At 31.1% G+C, this 19,114-nt stretch overlaps 1 protein-coding gene across 2 annotated transcripts in view; it reads right to left on the reverse strand.

Moving 5' to 3' along the window:
* The window catches only part of jus (EB domain-containing julius seizure protein), a 246,225-nt gene that overhangs the window by 222,452 nt on the left and 4,659 nt on the right, over positions 1-19,114 (reverse strand). The window contains exon 1 of one of the 2 annotated variants that reach the window (XM_085953441.1): positions 18,335-18,700. The exons of the other annotated variant lie outside the window; for it this stretch is intronic. The gene's annotated coding sequence lies outside the window, so the exon portion shown is untranslated. Of the gene's footprint in view, positions 1-18,334; positions 18,701-19,114 lie in introns of those variants that run through there. 2 annotated transcript variants of the gene reach the window in all.

Raw genomic sequence — 19,114 nt, forward strand, 5'->3', positions numbered from 1 at the left:
CTGTTAAGATTTGACATAAATAGTGCACACAGTCATACGTATTTGTTTTCACTGAAATAATAATACAATTTGTAGATGGTGCTGGTTAGTTTTTAAAATTCAATTAAGCCCTGCCCAAACCAAAGCAAAATAGTTTAGGTATGATATGAGCGATCTAGCGAAATAGTGCACACTTTTTCAGTCATACTTATTTGTTTTCGTTGAATTAAGAATACATATTACAGATGATGTTGACTAGTTTTTTAAATCTCATTAAGCCTTGCCTATACCAAACCATAATCGATAAAAATATCCTTCTATCTATAAAATAGCTAACATTATGTATGGTTTAAAGGCATAATATTACATATTTTATAGACAAACGAATATTTTTTGCTGATGATTTGCAGGGTTTAATTAAATTTTAAAAACTTACAAACACTATGTATACATTGTAGTCTTTTTTCAATAAAAACAAATACGTTTGAGTGACAAAGTTTAGTGTGCATTATTTATGTCGGATCTTAATAACCTACCTCTACCCGTCGCCACTGATTGATATAGTAAAGCAACAGGATAGATAACTTTTTGTATAATGACACAAAGTTGAACGTGGTTTGGCCAATTGTTACAGGTACCTCATCATAGCGTGTTGCCGGAAACACTGGACAAACTTCATGGCTTTAAGCTACATTGCAAATAGGGAGTATGTCTGAACCAAATCCGGTGTGGGTATTCCAAATGTGCATAATATATGATGCATGTGCAAGACTTGAAACTGAATCCACTTGGGTGTGGTGAGTTTGAAACAACATAATACATAGTGGTATCTTGCACTTTGTATGTTTTCCTCACAGGAGTTTCCGCCATATTCTGCCAGTTATGACACGATTGGAATATACTATTACCTATATAACTTTTGGCGGGTTTTCACATCTTGGAATATTTTGCTATTATCTATTAATAAGCATGAAGGCCTGCCGAGCAGCATTGTCATTGTGGCCAATTAATTAGGTACTGAATTTGATCAAAGAATATGAAAAAAAAACTTTATATAGTTTCAAAGTAAACTTTATGTATGTTTTTAAAATCGGTTAAAAAAATATGTCGGTCGAAAATAAATAAAGTTCGATAGGAGGGTAATGATCCTACATAATATCTTTTACCAACTCTACAGGAAATTGAAAAACAATTTTCCATAGTAGGGCGTGAACTCATAAAAGTCGATACAAATTGCTACATCATTATGATTTTTCATTTTATCAAAATAACTTGTTAAAACAGGACATTGAATTATTAACCACTCAAGAAATACGGAGCGAACATTTTTAACTATTAACTACAATATGCCGATATGACTTTAATACATACATTTATTTCACTTTTTTATAAGAATAATAAATTATAGTATCATGATACTTTCTCGGTAAAGAAGTTTTACAATAGTATTTCCGGTTAATAACTATTTTTCGTAAAACAATCTGTTTATACAACCTATACTCTATGAAGGCACATGTGCACCGTTTAGAATCGAACATGGTAATTTAATTTCATGAAATTTTGGTTTAATTTCATTTAAAACGACATAAGAATAATATAAACACATACATTATCTCTTTCATTTGGGCGGGTGCTTTACGCTAAAATAAAGAGAACGACGTGTTTGATGTTTTTAAGAAAAAACTCAAAAATTTTGGGGTACTATTCATAGTACATTTTAGTTTCAGGATTTGTCTAATTGACTGTTTGAGTTAATCTAAAATTGTATTGAAATACAAACGAATTTTGAGAGATATGAATGACAAGATAATGCTTTCTATACATGAATTTATAATGCGAAATGGTGTACAGCTAATTTAATCATAAGTGTTACTAACCTTCATTGTTCAATAATTGGCATTCCTAATCTTGTTTTTCTTGGATATAAAAATATCCAAAACTTCAAAAAGTTTGCGTGCGCTTTTGGAGAAAGAGTATAGTATCTCCAATACCCTTCAGTTTACAATTCGTAACAGTAACACACATAGGTCAATTAGATAATATCTACTGTAATATTATAATGTATTGTAGAAGGTAACTGCTTTATTTTCTATATTTATTTATGGCATATGTTAGGTATTTTTATTTGTTGTTTACTTATATACGTGTAATTAAATACATTATTGGAAAAGCGTTGTGTTCTCCATGCTGATGCTCATCAGCCCTGAAAGAAAAGCTGTTTTCCAGATGAGGTATTCTTCAACATCAATTTATTTAATTGACTGTTCCTTTTATTCAACGAATAATAATTCACAAGATTTTAAAAATGTACCATTCCAATCACTGAACATACATAATTCTGAAAACACTAAAATATAGCCAATAGAAAAAAATATTTAAAAAAAAGTAAGACACCCGGCATGAATCGAACCTGCGTCTCTTGGGTATCGGGCCCTGTGCATTACCACTATGCTACGACTGCCATGATTAGATGTGACAAATTTTAACTATTGACATTTTTAATGCCTGCTCATAAGCGCTCTCCAAATTGAATTACGGTAGGCGATCGGTTTTTGTATTCTAAATTAAAGTATTTATTACTTTAATTACTAACCGACGTCACGGATCACTCCAATATTTTCTATTGTAACTTACTTGAGCTTGCTAATAATTTTAATTAACTATTTCTTTTATTTAACGAATAATTCACATGATTTTAAGAATGTACCTACCATTATAATTATTGAACATACATAATTCTGAAAACACTCATGAGAAAATATAGCCAATAGAAAAAAATATTTTCTATTTCAATAAGATTTTTTCTATTGGCTATATTTTCTCATGAGTGTTTTCAGAATTATTTGTGATCAATTTAATTTAAAAAAATGGCTAATATTATCAATGTTAATAACATGGGGAGTGGACAAATATTTTTTTGAACGTGCCTAATTGATTAATAATGTAGGCAATTAATAAAAACTTTTGACTATAAAAGTAAACACGAACCCTAAAAGGTAAAAAAAAAGAAAAATATTTATTCCTCTAAATTCATGGTATGCTGTCTGGCTTGGCTCTACTAATTAACTCTAGTCTATTACGGTAATGAACCCGAGGTCATGCCCGGTAGGGAATTAATATCATTTAAAAAAGGTTGCACATACAAATCAGTCCACTTTGAAGTAAGAAAAAGACATTTTCTGATTAAATAAAGGCGTAGCGCTGCCTTAAGAAAATAATTTTTAGACAATAATTTAATTATTCAATGCCAGTAAGTGGGGTCAATAAATAGTTCATAAAAAATCATTGGATATAATAAATGTATACTAATACTATTATTGCTTATAATTTACCAATGATCTATTATTAGATTTTGATGATTTATACGCTTATCGAGTGTATTATTAGTGATAAGGTAAGGGTTTTTTGAACGTATTCATAATTTATTTGTTATATTTTTATTGTGATCCTTCACCTAATAGGTAGGTGATAAATTTTTTACCTACTTTATTGTATTAATTTGTTATATAAGTTACAGTTAACTGTATTCATTGTCAGTGTGTATTTGTCTTTTGGTGACAGCGCATAGTGCCTGAAGATGCCGAAAAGCGAAACCCGGGTCGGAAAAAACGACAAAAATGGAATTGTACAAAACTTATAACAGTTTGAATTTAAATTCAAATTCCATCGAGTATCTTCGGTCGATAGTATTAATGTTATAAATGTATTCATGTTTATGTAAGAGGGCAATTATTATGTGTTTCTACTATTCCAAATCGCAACCCTTTTTAAATTCAACATACATAATTTGAAATCATCTCATGCATACCCACTAGTAAAGTATTTTTTAGAAAAAAATATGACAGCCGACGGGACTTGAACCTGTTATCGTTGGATTTTCACTGGTACATTTTAAAAATAATAAATTATTTTAATAACGTGTTATTAAATTGTTCCTTTGAACACCAAATATAATATGTTGGTTGGAACTTTAGTGAAAATATTTTTTAGTATGTGATTTTACTGAATTTTAACAATTAATATGAGCACCAAACATCTTCCAAAGCAATTTTCAAAAACATAACAAAACCAAAATTCGCGTAATCTTGCAGTTTTTTATCTGTTTGAGAATACGGAATTTTGGCTTAGACTATCTCATCAAATTGATTTGGACACTTTTCTTCCAAAAAAATAATCGAATTGTAAGCGTGTGGAAAAATTCTATTTTGTCATAATAATTACTAGCGATCGTCTCGTAAAATATAGGAAGAAAATTGAGACAAAATATACACAATGAAGAAATAGACTTGATTCATATTTTTAATTCTTTACACGTGCCTCACCTCAAATTGTGACAAGTGCTTAATGCATCTTATAAAAGTTAACTAAATTAACATGTCCGATTCTTATAAGATCATATGATTCTCCACAGAGTAGAGGTTTTGTATTAACAGATTTTTCTAATGATATTGGTTTTGTTTAGTAGTTTTTGAGTTAAAATCGAATAAATTGGCAGACACTTCAACTTCAATTTTACTATTAGTATTTAGAGTGTTTTCCGACGTCTCTAAATAAGGTTTTCACCTGGTATTAAATATATTAATAATTTCAACGTATTAAAAGGTAAAAGATTCAAAGATTTAATACTAACTTCAAAACATAATTTGTTGCGCTATATTTTGTAATACATAATGTCTAAATCTAATAGTATCAAACAATAGTTATTTATTGAATCAGTAAAAAATTATATTTAATTTGGCCCTTTATTTTAGTCCTTATAAAATATTTTTAGCACTAATGGATCCGCGAACAAATTTATGTGTTCCACTTTTCCGCCTTATAAACTCGACTATTTCGACTGGAAATTGCGCATATTTCTTCGCCAAAATGCTAAAGGTTTTTCCAATCATTTTTAGCCAAACATTAGGTAAATAAATATCTTGTATATTTTTTTAATAAAAACGAGTTGTGCGCATTTTATATTTTTTTATCAAAAAAATGTGTCACGCCTAAAATAGCACCGTTATGACACATTGTAATTATTGAAAGATTCGTCCGATTGTAAAGTAATATTGAATAATCCGAAACAGGAAAGTTTCCAGTACATTGGTCTAAAATTTAATTAGACATACAGTATAATAACGTGGTATGGAGAGGTGTATGCTGGGCATAACGAGAAAGGACAAAAAGAGGAATGAGTGGATAATGAAGCAGACTAGGGTTTGCGATGTAACGTTGCGAGTTTATTAAAAGCGTTAAGGCGATAGTTCAATGAAACGGCAAATAATTTTCAACTATACGCACGACGAAATTTTGGACTCGCTGGCAGTCTGAGAGCGAACGTTGAGGTGTCAATACGTCATTTTGTTTCGTGATGGCGACGGGGGTATTAATTCTTAAATCGTGTGAAGATGACTAAAAACCTTACCCATTTACTTTAAAAATATATTATTATTGTTACTAATAGAACAATAAACAGAACATTAAATGGACGCATGTTGGATTTATATGACAAATTATATTTCGTTCGGCATGCGTCATTTGCACCCGCGACCCGAAATCCGCGCATCGCCTAGCCACGATCTTTTTAGACCATGCCTCAACTGAGGTATAGCCTTAAATGCATATGGGCTGGACACATAGCTCAAAGAAGAGACAATCGTTGGATAAACAAATATAGTCATCCAGTGGTATCCAAGAAGTACAAAACGTAAGCAAGGTAGACCTAGAGGCCGCTGGATCGATGAAGTGATAAATTTCTGTGGAAGTACGTGGCAACGCAAAGCACAGGACCGAGAGAAGTGGAAGCAGCTTGAAGAGGCCTTCATCCAGCAGTGGATAGATTTAGGCTGATGATGATGATATTATAGTCGTTGCATATGGTACGTTATTATGTTCTCTCAATTCTTTTATTTGGTATGGAAGTATGGACGCTATACCAAGAGATGTCACGGAGAGTTGAAGCTTTCGAGATGTGGCTGTATAGACGCATCCTCAAAATTCATTGGACTGACCGGGTGACAAATCTTCAGATTCTCAATCGAATGGGAAAGGACCGAGAAGTTATGCGTAGTATCAAAACCAGGAAACTACAGCACCTCGGTCACATTATGAGAGGACAAAAGTACAGCATTCCCCAACTTCTCATTCAAGGAAAGAAAAATCAATGGTAAGCGTAGCAAAGTACGACGCCGCATGTCGTAGCTTAATAACCTCAGTGATTCATACGAGTGCAGCTCCACTGAACTGTTCCGGGTAGCAGATGATAAATCTAAGATTGCCTTGATGGTGGCCGACCTCCGCTAGGGGATGGCATAATTTTAGAAGAAGAAATATATTATGGTCTCAATAAACATTTCATTTTTGAAGTTATACTTCTTTTGGGGCGTTTGCTTGAGAGTGAAATTGAGAGTTACGAAAGTGCGCGAAAGTATGAAGTTAGCTGCGAATCAGTCAGCTGTATACAAACGAAAGTTTTATAGTAGAATTGTTCCGTTGCCTAGGCAACGAATTTATTATTCTCGGCCATTTGCAATTCCTCACGTAAACAAACGATTAAACGTCAGAGTGACAGTTGTTACTTTAAAAATAAAAACAACGAGAAACAATTTTATAATTTAGTAATATTAGTTACAGTGTATCGAAATAAACCAACGGTGCTCCAATAAGCTCAAGTAAAATCTTGAGTGTGTAATTTAACAAGATAATTAAGAGGTAGTCAAAGAATCTGGGTTATCACAAGTTTTGTTTTTGTTTTGTTACGCCAAAGAAGTATAACTTCTAACGCGCGTACTCATAATAAACAGAACATGATAATATGGTTCCAGGACTTATTTCGCATAAATACGTCAGTAAGCAATGTTTCTGATATTGTATTTGAAATATATGTTGTGTTTTGCATCCGTTCGTTCATATGAACTTTTCCCGCTGGGGATAATTGCTTGAAAATATTGTTCATACATAAAAGAAATATGTGTTTGATGTCAGAGGAAAGACGAAAAAATCATATAATTAAAAATACGTATATCGAAATAGCCTATTCGAAATATACCTGGTATTTGGAACCCAATTTGTGATCGAGTGGTACGCTATGTGAAGTATTTAAAATTTCGTCAACAAATGGATACCGCCTTTGTAATTTATTATACCAAGGTATTAAAACTGTTTATAAAAAAATAGGCCAATCTTTTTTTGACTTGGTGAATATAATACACTTAATTTATGTGAGAGCTCTATTTGGAGCAAAATTTATAGTATTGCGCATACAACACAACCACGAAGTCCGTGAGAAATTTAGTCAACCGGACATATAATATATATTTGACGGTAGTAAAACTTCGTGTCTGGAAACTTGTACATATGAAGTTCACCGTACCACACTTTGCCGTGAAATGTTGTATCGGAAATATAATATGGCCGTGAATTAATACCTTGGACGCTGAAGACCTGGCGCGTAATGACCAGGCGGCCGATAAATTTAATTAACGTGCATTTTAAAGGTGGTAATTAAAAAATCATTATCTAGTCAGCAGCGAATGAGATCGTATAGTGATAGTGTATTTAGATCGCATAGTACTGATATAAAATACATGTCTTAATAAAACACGGTTTATGTCGGTTAACAGTTTACAGGAAGCCAGCAGCAAACAAAATTTGAAAATAGCCGATGTACTGGATTATTTCTTAGGTTAGGTTTTCATTCTTGAATTCATGAATTTTGCCAAAATCAGTTATGAAAATTTAATTAATGTTCATATTGAATCTAATAAAATTGGAGACCGTATAGTACACGGTCACCTCTTTTCGATAAGAAAGCTCACGGCGAACTGTGCTACGGTGAAATGTTTTACGTACAATTTACATGTGACCGTAAAATTCAAACAAAAGAACAAACACCAAACTAAAATCAAATCCAAAATATACAAACTTTATCTTAATCTGCCATACAAATCCAAAATTGGAAGAATATATAAGTATATATTATTATATATTCTGTTTACCCCGATACATTTTTATTTATAATATAAAAAATGCAAGTATATTTTGTGCATATGGTAAGTATAATGTACACGAATAGTCTAAATTCTAATAAAAGGCAAATATTTTGATTAAATTTATTTATTAGTTGGTATAGAGTTCACGAAAATATACCATTTTCACAACAACAAAAAAAAACAATCTCAAAATTTGGGGATTTCTACATGTTTGATCTCTACTAGACGGTACCTATATAAATAAAATAGTAACAACTAGTCGGTATTACTATATATATGTGATGTGGAACTTACTATTTGGTAAAAATTTTAAATTTTCTACACTATCAAAGTTGCCCACATTACGCAAAATACGACAGCAAATACTACATTAATTTGTTTTGAATATTTGTCATCGAGTATATTCAGTAGAAATAATTTATTTTAAAATTGGAATATCCAGTATGTCAAATTATTTACATATAATATTACTATGTATATTGTTCTATCGAAAAATATCTCTTACGATTTTATTATATTTATACGAAGGGAGGTAGTTAGTCTACTAAACGAAAAATATACTGAACATAGTCGTGAGGAATATGCGTTAAAATAATATATTTTACTTTGCTAATTATCTTTCTAAATAAAAACGATTATTTATAGAAAAATATCATTATTGCAAGATTGCTTTGTTCCAAAAACCGATGATATTAAATCCTTATCTGTGATCAATCTTGCTGATCGAAGTTTGAGTATTTCTTCAAAATTCTTCGACTTGTTAGCAATCACCGTGGAAAGTTAACCAAACTCTTTTCTTGTGCAAAACAAGTTATCAAATAAAAGAAAAGTCAGGTTGGGGAATTGATATAATATATGTTATAAGTTAAAGGAAAACTGCTTTCGTCGATGCCGTTCAAATACTTTAGGAAAGCTTTTTTATTTAACTCTTTGAGGCATACACTTATAAAAATAAATCCGCAATTCTAATTAAACTTTATATGGCATATATAAGAAATTTTTCGCTGTTATATATCACCAAAATTGTAGGTACTATATTCATCTTATATATTTTTTAAACTATATATTCAGTTAAAAAAAACTTAATTATCACAAATAAAAAACTGGACTCAACATTAATTTATACGAGGAAGATATGCCTTCATTATAAAGTTAATCACCATTCGAAACTAATCAGAGCAGAAAATATTGAGTTATCAAACATGATGGTTGCACTTTTCACAGTGGACTGTAATTGTGTGATTGTTGTGATGGTGGATGTGGATGTTGGGAGGAGGTTACGTAAGAATGCCAGGTACTGACCTTGTTTCGTGGTCTGGTTGCACTAGCACTCGTGCGCTATTGTATGTTGGATTACCCGGCGCGCGGCAGTTGAGGGTACACTTTTGATAAATGAGATTGGTGAATGATAAGAGCCGGTATCACGGCTTGCCAGGTATTCAGAAATATCGCTTGGACGACAGTGACACTATATCAAGCCGACCCGGCCGTGGTCCACGAATACAGTCTGTATAATCGAATTAATTAGTTAACGACGGCTTAGCTTTAACAAGCCTAGGCGCGTCCGCTATCTTGAGATAACTTGAGCTATCTACCATCATGGTTGATTGATAATTCGTAACTAACTTGCGACAATATCTAGGGATTTGAGTTGGGTGGAAAAAAGGAATAAGGGTCACCATAATTGACCCAACCACATGACAAAATGAATTTTCTAACTGTTGGACCGAGTGGATCTCCATTTTATAGTCCGGTGAGTGCCATAATATGTATGTTTCTGAGGTTTTTAAAAATTAGTATTTTATATACCTAATGAATAATTATATATTCATAAAATTAGAAAAAAAATCATAAACATACAATTCGTCCTCAAATGAATTATCTGTGTTAATAATTTAATCAATTATTACAGTTTGTTTACACGGTATGTATTAATAACGAAAAATTATTATCCCCTTGTAAATAAACTAATACTTACATTTTATTTCATTAGCTCTAAAATCTGATGTGGATCTAGGATTCTGCAAAGTTAGCCACTCATTCAACATGTAACTACGTGTAAATCTGGCAGACGAAATCGAACCCGCGACTCACGGCTTTAGGTCACGTGCACCACTGAGTCATCGGTGGCCGCCCGGGCGCCGTGAATACAGTGGAAATGGACGGCTGCTATACGGCACCGTTTCGGTTTGGTCCATGCTCTTCATCACGCCACTAAAAGAATGTAGCCGTTCGATTTTTTGCCGTACGGCCAAAATCGTTTTATGTGAAAGGAGCGTAAGCACGCTTTTACATTAGATGGTTTTAAATCGTACGGCACAGTACAACACTCAATGACAAACTAAAATTGTGACGGAAAAAAACCTTTTCTCATACGGTTAAAACCGTATATTGTGAAATAAGCGTTAATTTACCACACGAACATAGCGGGCGTTAATTTTATTAATCATAAAACAATAATTAATCTTGTCGAATAAGTAAAGTGTTGGGATTTAATGTGTCAATACACATGCATGTCTCTTTAAGACATTATTAATAATGATCGTAGTATTTCATTGTAATAAAAACATTTTTATTCTTCTTTGCAAAGAAATATCGTTCGTTTAAAGAAAATAAAAATAAGTGTAGGTAATGTTAGATTATGTCTGAAAATTTATTAAACAGTGAACTGTAGAAAATTCCACGAAATAAATAAAAACACCTCAATTTATTTTTATAGTTGTTGTACATTTTTAAAATACGAGAGTTATAAAACAGTGATCCCTTGTCCAATCGACTCAATAAATCAAAGGTTGTGCAGAGGTCCGAATTTAGATTTTATTTAGCGTCGAGAGTGATATTTCACATTAAACTTGTAACATTCGTTCGATCAAGGGTTGTAGTCGATGTTAATCATTTTCCCCAAGGATCTGATCAAATTCTGCATAAGTAAGTACTTTATTTATTCATTATTCCCTTTTAACAAATAAATACCATTTAAATACAGTGGAAATATTTATTTTTTATACTAATTTATAGGTCAATAAAGTTAAGAGTTTGATATAATATTCTTTTTTTCAGTATTCTGGTTAAAATAAATACCCAAAACTAATTACTGATATTTACAGTGTACAGTTTTTGAAGTTAAATATTGCCATCTCTGTTGAGTGGTTTCTTGATATTGTGGTCTCTAAATGCACAACAGTGTTGCCATATTTTTGTCACCGAATTATAGTACGCAGAAATTATAGTATTTCGGCAAAAAATATAGTACGCGTTGAGAGTCCGATACTTTTCTGCATTTTCAAAAAAATACACCTGATTAACGTGTTACTGTGATTAACGAGAACTTTTTTTTAGAGAAAATTCTTAGCGGCAAAACCAAGCAATTCGTTTGGAGCATAGTTTCTTAACCAGTGGTCCGCGAATATTTTTGGGTGGGCCCCAAAAATTTTCTGCTGTTCAAAAATTGTTACCTAGAAACCCAACGTTTGAAGTGGGGTTGTATTATATTTCGACAATTGTTTCAAAAATAGTATAAAAAATGTAAATGTTTATTATTTTATTCCAATATTGATAGTCCGCAAAACATTTTTTTTGTGGTCCGCGGATGTAAAAAGGCTAAGAAACATTGGTTTAGAGTGAGGGTAGAGAGCTTCTTTTAGGTCGTGTCTTTTTGCGAATTCAAAGAATTTCACCTAAGGTGATTAACGAGACCTTTTTTTAGACAGAATTCTTACCGGCAAAATCAAGTAATTCCGTTTTATTCCTATGTTTCATGTATTTTTTAGTATTTTCAGACTTTTATATCGTACATAGTACGAGAGCCAAAATTATGATAGAAATACTATAATTATAGAACGGTTGGCAACACTGATGCTCAATAAAGTAATATAATTTAGACACTTCATTTTAAACACCTAAATAGAAGTCGGTGTCATGTTTCAGTTTAAAATAGTAAACCGATAAAATAATAATCTGTAGAGGTGGTTCTTCTCTGGATCATTCAAGAAGATGATTTTTGCCTGCCGTCTCTTTGTGGGTATTGTGACTCTTTTTACATAGTCTAGGTCTCTCTAAGTCCCACTATAGTCATACCGTGACACTAAACTGTAAACTTTGATAGTAGCTCTAGATATTATTTATGCTTCGAATGCAATATGATAAACTGATTGGAAACAATGACAATTGTTACATATTGAAATAAATGGTAATAATTTGAGCGAACAAAGCAATCAAAATCTTCATTTATTGCAAAAAGGTTACCATCTTGCATTTGAAGATAAGTAACTAGTAATTGCTACCATCGTAATTCTCAATTCAGTGTCACGGCTTGTATATTATCGGTCTCGATGTCTCCAGAACTTCCATTTCTTTTCTGGTAAATTAAAGAAAATCATTGTTCAGTTTGATGTTTTCTCAATAATAATCGATTATGTAAGTTTATAGTAAATAATGAGATATTTATTAAAACAATGATTTGATTATTAAAAAATTTCCTCTCATTCTTATAGATAAACTGGCCCAGTTTTTACGGATTCATTTATATTAAATACTATTATCATGTGTGATGATTTGGTATAATCATTGGAAATGTATTTCACGAAATACTTATAGGCTTACATTGAGATTGCTTGCGGTAACACCCAATTACTGTGGTTGATATAAGTGATGAGTTAATTTAAATTATACTAAGTATATAATTTTTATGTATTGAATGTAAGAATTTGGAAATTCATTTTTTAATTACATAATATAAAATTTATTGATAGACGAAAATATAGTACCTATATAAATATAGTAGTTAATATAAAAATCTTTTTTGTATCATGATATTATTGTGCTTGGTTCAATTAGAGAAAATCGCGTGTCCATTGAATTGTATTATGAAAAGTCAAAAAGCAACATTTTTTTTAACAACATTTAACAATTTTCATATCACATTCGTGTTGATTTCACAACTAAAATATCATTCTTTATACAGATATCTGTAATGAATTTTAGACTACCTACCATGGATGATAATAACTTATAAATTTGTTGTGATATTATGTAGAGATATATTCATGTTCTTATTTACACAACATTATTTAAACAAAAACACTGACACCAAGTCAATTTATCAATAATATTAAATTTTCTTTTAAATTAATTATTTATTATTCATCTATTTATTTTTTATTACTCCAAAATGAGCTTATTAGAATATCGTTTTTTAAATAACATGAAGAGCATCAATTACTAAAAAAAATACCAGCTGGAAGTGCCATTAATCAACATTCATGGATGTGGCCGGAACTTGTTCATATTTTGTCGCTTTGCTGATGTTTATTCCTCATTCATAATGTTTCTATTTTTTGATTGATAGTGTATTAGATAACATACTAATTTCTCATCTAAACGCCACTTTTGTTGATTTTTTAACAGTTTCACTTAAATTTTTTCACTACCGAAAACTTTTCAATTTGAATCGAGCATATTATTCTTGTATAAATCGACATTTTTAAAAATTCATATCATTTTCAAAATCGTATTTCCTATCCGGCACCATGTACTTCATTAAACCATTCCGTCAATCTGTCATACATTGATTGTAATGTTGTTTAATACTTTTAATATACTTGACATACTGCATCTTTCAAACTATTATGTTTTCTTTCACGACCCGATCAAAATATACGAATCCTTTATTAGCGTGTCAGTTAATTTTTCAAATTTGGAATTTGCAGCTACGTGTATATTGTTTTCTCTCACCTTACCCAGATTAATAGTGTTTATACCTGTCTTGTTCCATTGTACATATTTATACATGTTTTCTCTCATGCGTTACAGACAGATAGATAAATCAAGACAAATATTTAGACGAAACAACATAGTAATGTGATGTAAATCATCACATATTTATTTATATTGGTTAATAAGTCAATTTAATTTAGCCTCCAAAATCCTCATATTATATGAAATATTTTATCTCTCATCTCTTACCTCCAACATACAGAAAAATGCAGAAATATGTAATACAAAATCACTACTTTCTACATTTTATTTACACTCACACTCAAAAAATGTTAAATGCAAATTGACATTGAATACAGTAAATTAAAATTGCATTAATATCCTCAGGTAAAGTAAAAGTTAATTGGTCAATATAAAAATAATAATAACTCTCAATATTTCTCCCAACATATTTGTTTCTAAATACCAGATTTTTTACCAACACATAAAACTTGAAGGCATTTATTTCAGAAGTAGATTATTGTGAATTGGTTCCTTGTTGCATAATAAAGTCCAATTATCGTTTATGTTTATAGAATAAAGTAATCCATTAAAATAATATGAAAATCTTGTTACTAAGTAAAGAAACAAGTTTAAATCTAACGCTGGAAATTTTGTAAAAAGCCAGTAGTAGGTAAATTTGATGCTCACTATTAATACATTCGGTAAGAATATTTAAATATCATTATTCATAAACAATAGAACGAGATAAAGTGATAATCTCACTAAATATACCTATTTACCTAAATAAAAAAAACAAATTAGCAACATTAAGATAATATAATCCATAATTGGTAACCTGAATGCATTAACGGTGGCACAAAATTATTAGTTGACATTGAACCGATACTTGAAATGCATCTTGCATAAAACACTAATAAGACCAGTTGTCATTTATGGCTCGGAGATCTACTGCATGACTAAAAGACTTTTGGGATCATTTGCGCCGAGCGTTCTGCGTAGTATTTTTGGACCCATCAATGACACACACTTGGAGTGGAGACAAAGATACAATTATGACCTGTACCTTAGATGTCCATGTGACGGAAAACAGGATGCAAACCATACCATCTGGGAATGTCTGAGAATGTCCTCCGAGTGGGAAGAGATGCTTAAGTCGGTCCAACCCAGTGTTGCCATGTCTACTGAAATTTCAGTAGATCTACTGATATTTTTTGCCAATATACTGAATTTATGATTTTTTTCGAAATTCACGAAATCTACTGATATCTGTGTTTCTTAATAATTGTAAGTTTACTGATGATTATTTTAATAATAAACTTGAAATGATTTACGCACGATCTTTTTTGATGTGTTACACTAGAATTGACGAAGAAAGCATTGTAACTCTACCCAAGAGCGCCATTTTACCCATTAATATCATCATTGTTTACAATAAATTAATATTATTACTTATTTTTATCCTTATTAGTCTTAAATTATATCTAATATACTACATTTTCCAAAATCTACTGATATTTTATGAAATCTACTGAATTTGTTGTCAAAATCTACTGAAATTTTAAATTTTGACTTGGCAACACTGGTCCAACCACCTATTTGGCCGTCATGGGTAGGTTGGGTAGTTCATGTTTGTGTTGTGGCTTAGATGGCTGGACCATATACACAGTATTGACTAGTGACGCATGACAAAGACACTTACATTCGGGTAGCCGGAAAGCAAACGAAGACCTGGTCGACCTCGTACAAGATGAAGGGATACTGTAGAGTTGAATTTAAAGATTTTAATTTTAATATTTGAAGCTGAAGAGAAGTGGCTTTGGAAAGACCTGGATGAAGGCAGATGCTGTAAGAAGGCAATACCCATGTGATGGTTTAGTAGTTTTTATCATATCTTCCATGAAAAGTACCTAATAGTATATTTTTTGATGTGACAAAAGAATCCAGCTGAACTATCCTATTTGTCATGTTAAGTTATTTAAGAATTTAAATATAATATATATTAGATACGTATATGAAATGAAAACCTCTACATAATAATACAAGCCTTGACAATTTTAAAAGTTTGTTTTTGGCATCCTGTTAAATTAATGACGTAAATAACGAAAACATTATTCTATAGAGATTGGAGTCTAAAAATATAAAAGTAATGCAAACTTCAGAAAGAGTCTTCTTTATATGAAATACTGTTCCGGTTAAATATAACCATTTGCCACCACAGTGCCAGTGTACAGTATCTATATTAATTATTTCTAATGCGTAAAATATACATTTATTTCTTATCGACCAGTTGAGAAATTGATTAGAAAACAAAATCGTGTGTAAAATTTACCATCCACATTTGAAATGTTATTTCCTGTAAATAATACAATGTTCTCAAGCGAATTGCCTCCATTCTTACATTATGTCATAATCTATAAAACAATCTATTAAACAGTATTAAAGTATTCATTGTGGACAACCTGTAGTATTTTTTAGTTTTGTATCATAGAATTTATAGTCATACATATTCAACATCAATAATAAATTAATATGGGTCATATTTAAATGTATTTTTTTTTAAATGTATATGCCTATATACTCTTTCAACACACTTACCTTATAATATAAACAGAAAACGAACAAAAATTGAAATATGTTAAACCGAGGCAAATTATTATGCTCATTGAATCAATTGTAATTTGTTGCATGTCTATTACTAATTATACTACTGTTTACTACACTACTATCATTCAGTGGCGAAGGGTGGAGGTAGGCTGTTAAGATCCGCCATAAACAGTGCACATTAAACTTTTTCAGACATAGATATTTGTTTTCGTTGAAATAAGACTACAATTTACAGATAGTGTTGGTTAGTTTTTAAAATTCAATTAAACCCTGAGAAACCAAGCCATAATAGATAATAGTCAAAAAATGCATGTATATCTATAAAATATCTAAAATTATGCAATTAAATCATACATAACTTTGAATATTATATAAATAGACGAATATTTTTAATTTATTATAGTTTCGTTTAGGCAGGGCTTAATGAATTTAAAAAAATAACCAACAATATATGCAATATGTATTTTTAATCCAACGAAAACAAATAATTATGAATAAAAAAGTGTGCACAATTTTGTCGTATTGCCCAAATTAGACCAAAGCTATTATGGTTTCGTTTAGGCAGGGTTTAATTGATTTTTAAAAACTAACTAACACCATCTGTAAATTGTAGTCTTAGTTCAATAAAGACAAATACATATGACTAAAAAAGTTTAGTGTGCACTATTTATAGCGAATCTTAACAGCCTACCTCCACCCTTCGCCACTGCTATCATTGGGTCTCATGTAATATTGTTTTTTTCCCCGACCATGTCCGATCCTAATAAGATTATATGGGCCTCCACAGGGTGGAGGTTTGCATTGACAGATTTTGTTTTTACGAGAAATGGATGTCAGCCACTTGCTCAACCTATTATGTCCATACACATACAAAAATTGAAAAACATGTGATAAATTTAAACCAATAATGAAATTTAATAACCTACCGAAAATACGTTATCGTCATAGATGTGGATGTTACTTACATATTACATTAGTGTCGACGTATTTTTGACTGATATTAAAAAAAAAAAACCATAAACAAAAAGAGAAAGAATGGAAAAACGCATTTTTTTTACTTTCATCATCTTAAAAAATACGTTGATGGTATCTATGCATTTAATCATACCTATTGATGAAGGTTTCAAATCGATGAAAAAAGGCAGAACGAAGTTTATTTTTAAGTTTGTATCACCTAACTACTGTAAAATTGTATGCATGGTGAAATGCATACCATCGTATTAGTACATGCGTACTGAATTTATAGTCTTTGTGCATCCGGGTAGTATAATATATAGAACCCAAAAAAAATCACTGCGCATAGTTGTTGCATGGCGCTGCAGTAGGGAAATATTATGAAGATTGCGTAATTTGCACATTATATTAATACATATATTTTAATAAAAGCCAACTGCAATAGGTCGGTAGCGCTAATAGTTTTTTTTATTTACTATTATTTAAAGCTATCAAATATACTTAGTCGGGGTATATATAGACCCACTTTAAACTTTTCCTATTGGACTAAAAAAAGCTTACATACAAAGTTTTGCAATATGATTCATATGAGCCAGAAGTAATAACAAGTGAATCGACATTAACCTAATCAATATTATAATATGACACTTTATAGTATAAATAGTTTTCTTAATATTTTAAACGTGGCAAAAAATAAAATTGTAACGGTAAATATGTATTTCAGATAATATTAAATGTGAGATTGTATTCAAGTAAACAAGAATGTTAAAACAAATTCTAAAATAATGTGAGTATATTATATTGAACGCTTGTGTACCGCAGAGTTGAAAAATAAGTTAGCCTGAAAACAAGTCAACTTTTCCATAGTTCACTGCGGGTATTGCTCTGAATATTTTTTTCTCTATGTGTGCGTATCCTTTGTATGCATACAATAAAAATGTGCTTTTTATATTAAAGCAATATTTTCTTTTTAATTTAAATAAAAGTTTTTGAGAAATTTATATTTAGAAAGTGCGATTAATACAAATTAAGGAAATGTGATTAATTACATGTGAGGTTTATTTGATTGTTATTAATTTAAAAAGTGTTGCCACATTTATACGTACCATGTCATTTTCCCGTCGCCTCACTTGCACGCACCGTTGCTGTCGAACACCACTTTCGATATTCAAAAATAATCAAAGATATATTCAAACAGAAAACCAAAGACAATCGATTCCTTTATGTTCCACAGACTTTGACAACTGCAGGGCGAAAAAAATACCGCGCTTTTTTCTACCAACTTGAGCGAGTGAAACGCGACGGAAACACTGCGGAAAGATTACGGCGAAAGCAACCTGGACACTTTGTTGCAGTTTATCTATGGAGTAAAATTAAACTGGAACATTTTGTTGTTATTTGGTTGCCATTCGAGATATGGCGGGATTGAAGCAATGGCGACGCCCGAACTTATTGGCGGATGAGTCACGACTGATTCTGCCGTATTGTAACGCATTTTAAATAAGTTAGTGCGCCTGCGCCGGGCCGTAGAATTTGCTACCCTTAGCGGCATTCTGTTTTGTTGTGGAATCGAAGAAAGCCCTCGGATTAAGGCTACATTTTACATCGAGGTGGAATAGCATTCGAGCCTTAAGCTGTATATCTAAGCGTTAATTTAGGCATTATATTAAAAGCTTAAACTTCTTTCCGTAAAAGATATAACTGAAAATAAATAACATTGTTTATAATATACCTATAATTACATAAATACTTACAAACTAATATAGCTCAAAAATGGGGAAAATAACGTATAATAATTAATTCACTTTCATTATAACACAAAGAATCTTAAAGACATTTACATGGGTAAATATAATTTCTTAACGAAAATTCTAATATCTTAACTA

Source organism: Rhyacophila brunnea, unplaced genomic scaffold (genome assembly GCF_057557595.1).
Source record: "Rhyacophila brunnea isolate RB1 unplaced genomic scaffold, BYU_Rbru_1.0 scaffold_10, whole genome shotgun sequence".
NCBI lineage: Eukaryota > Metazoa > Arthropoda > Insecta > Trichoptera > Rhyacophilidae > Rhyacophila > Rhyacophila brunnea.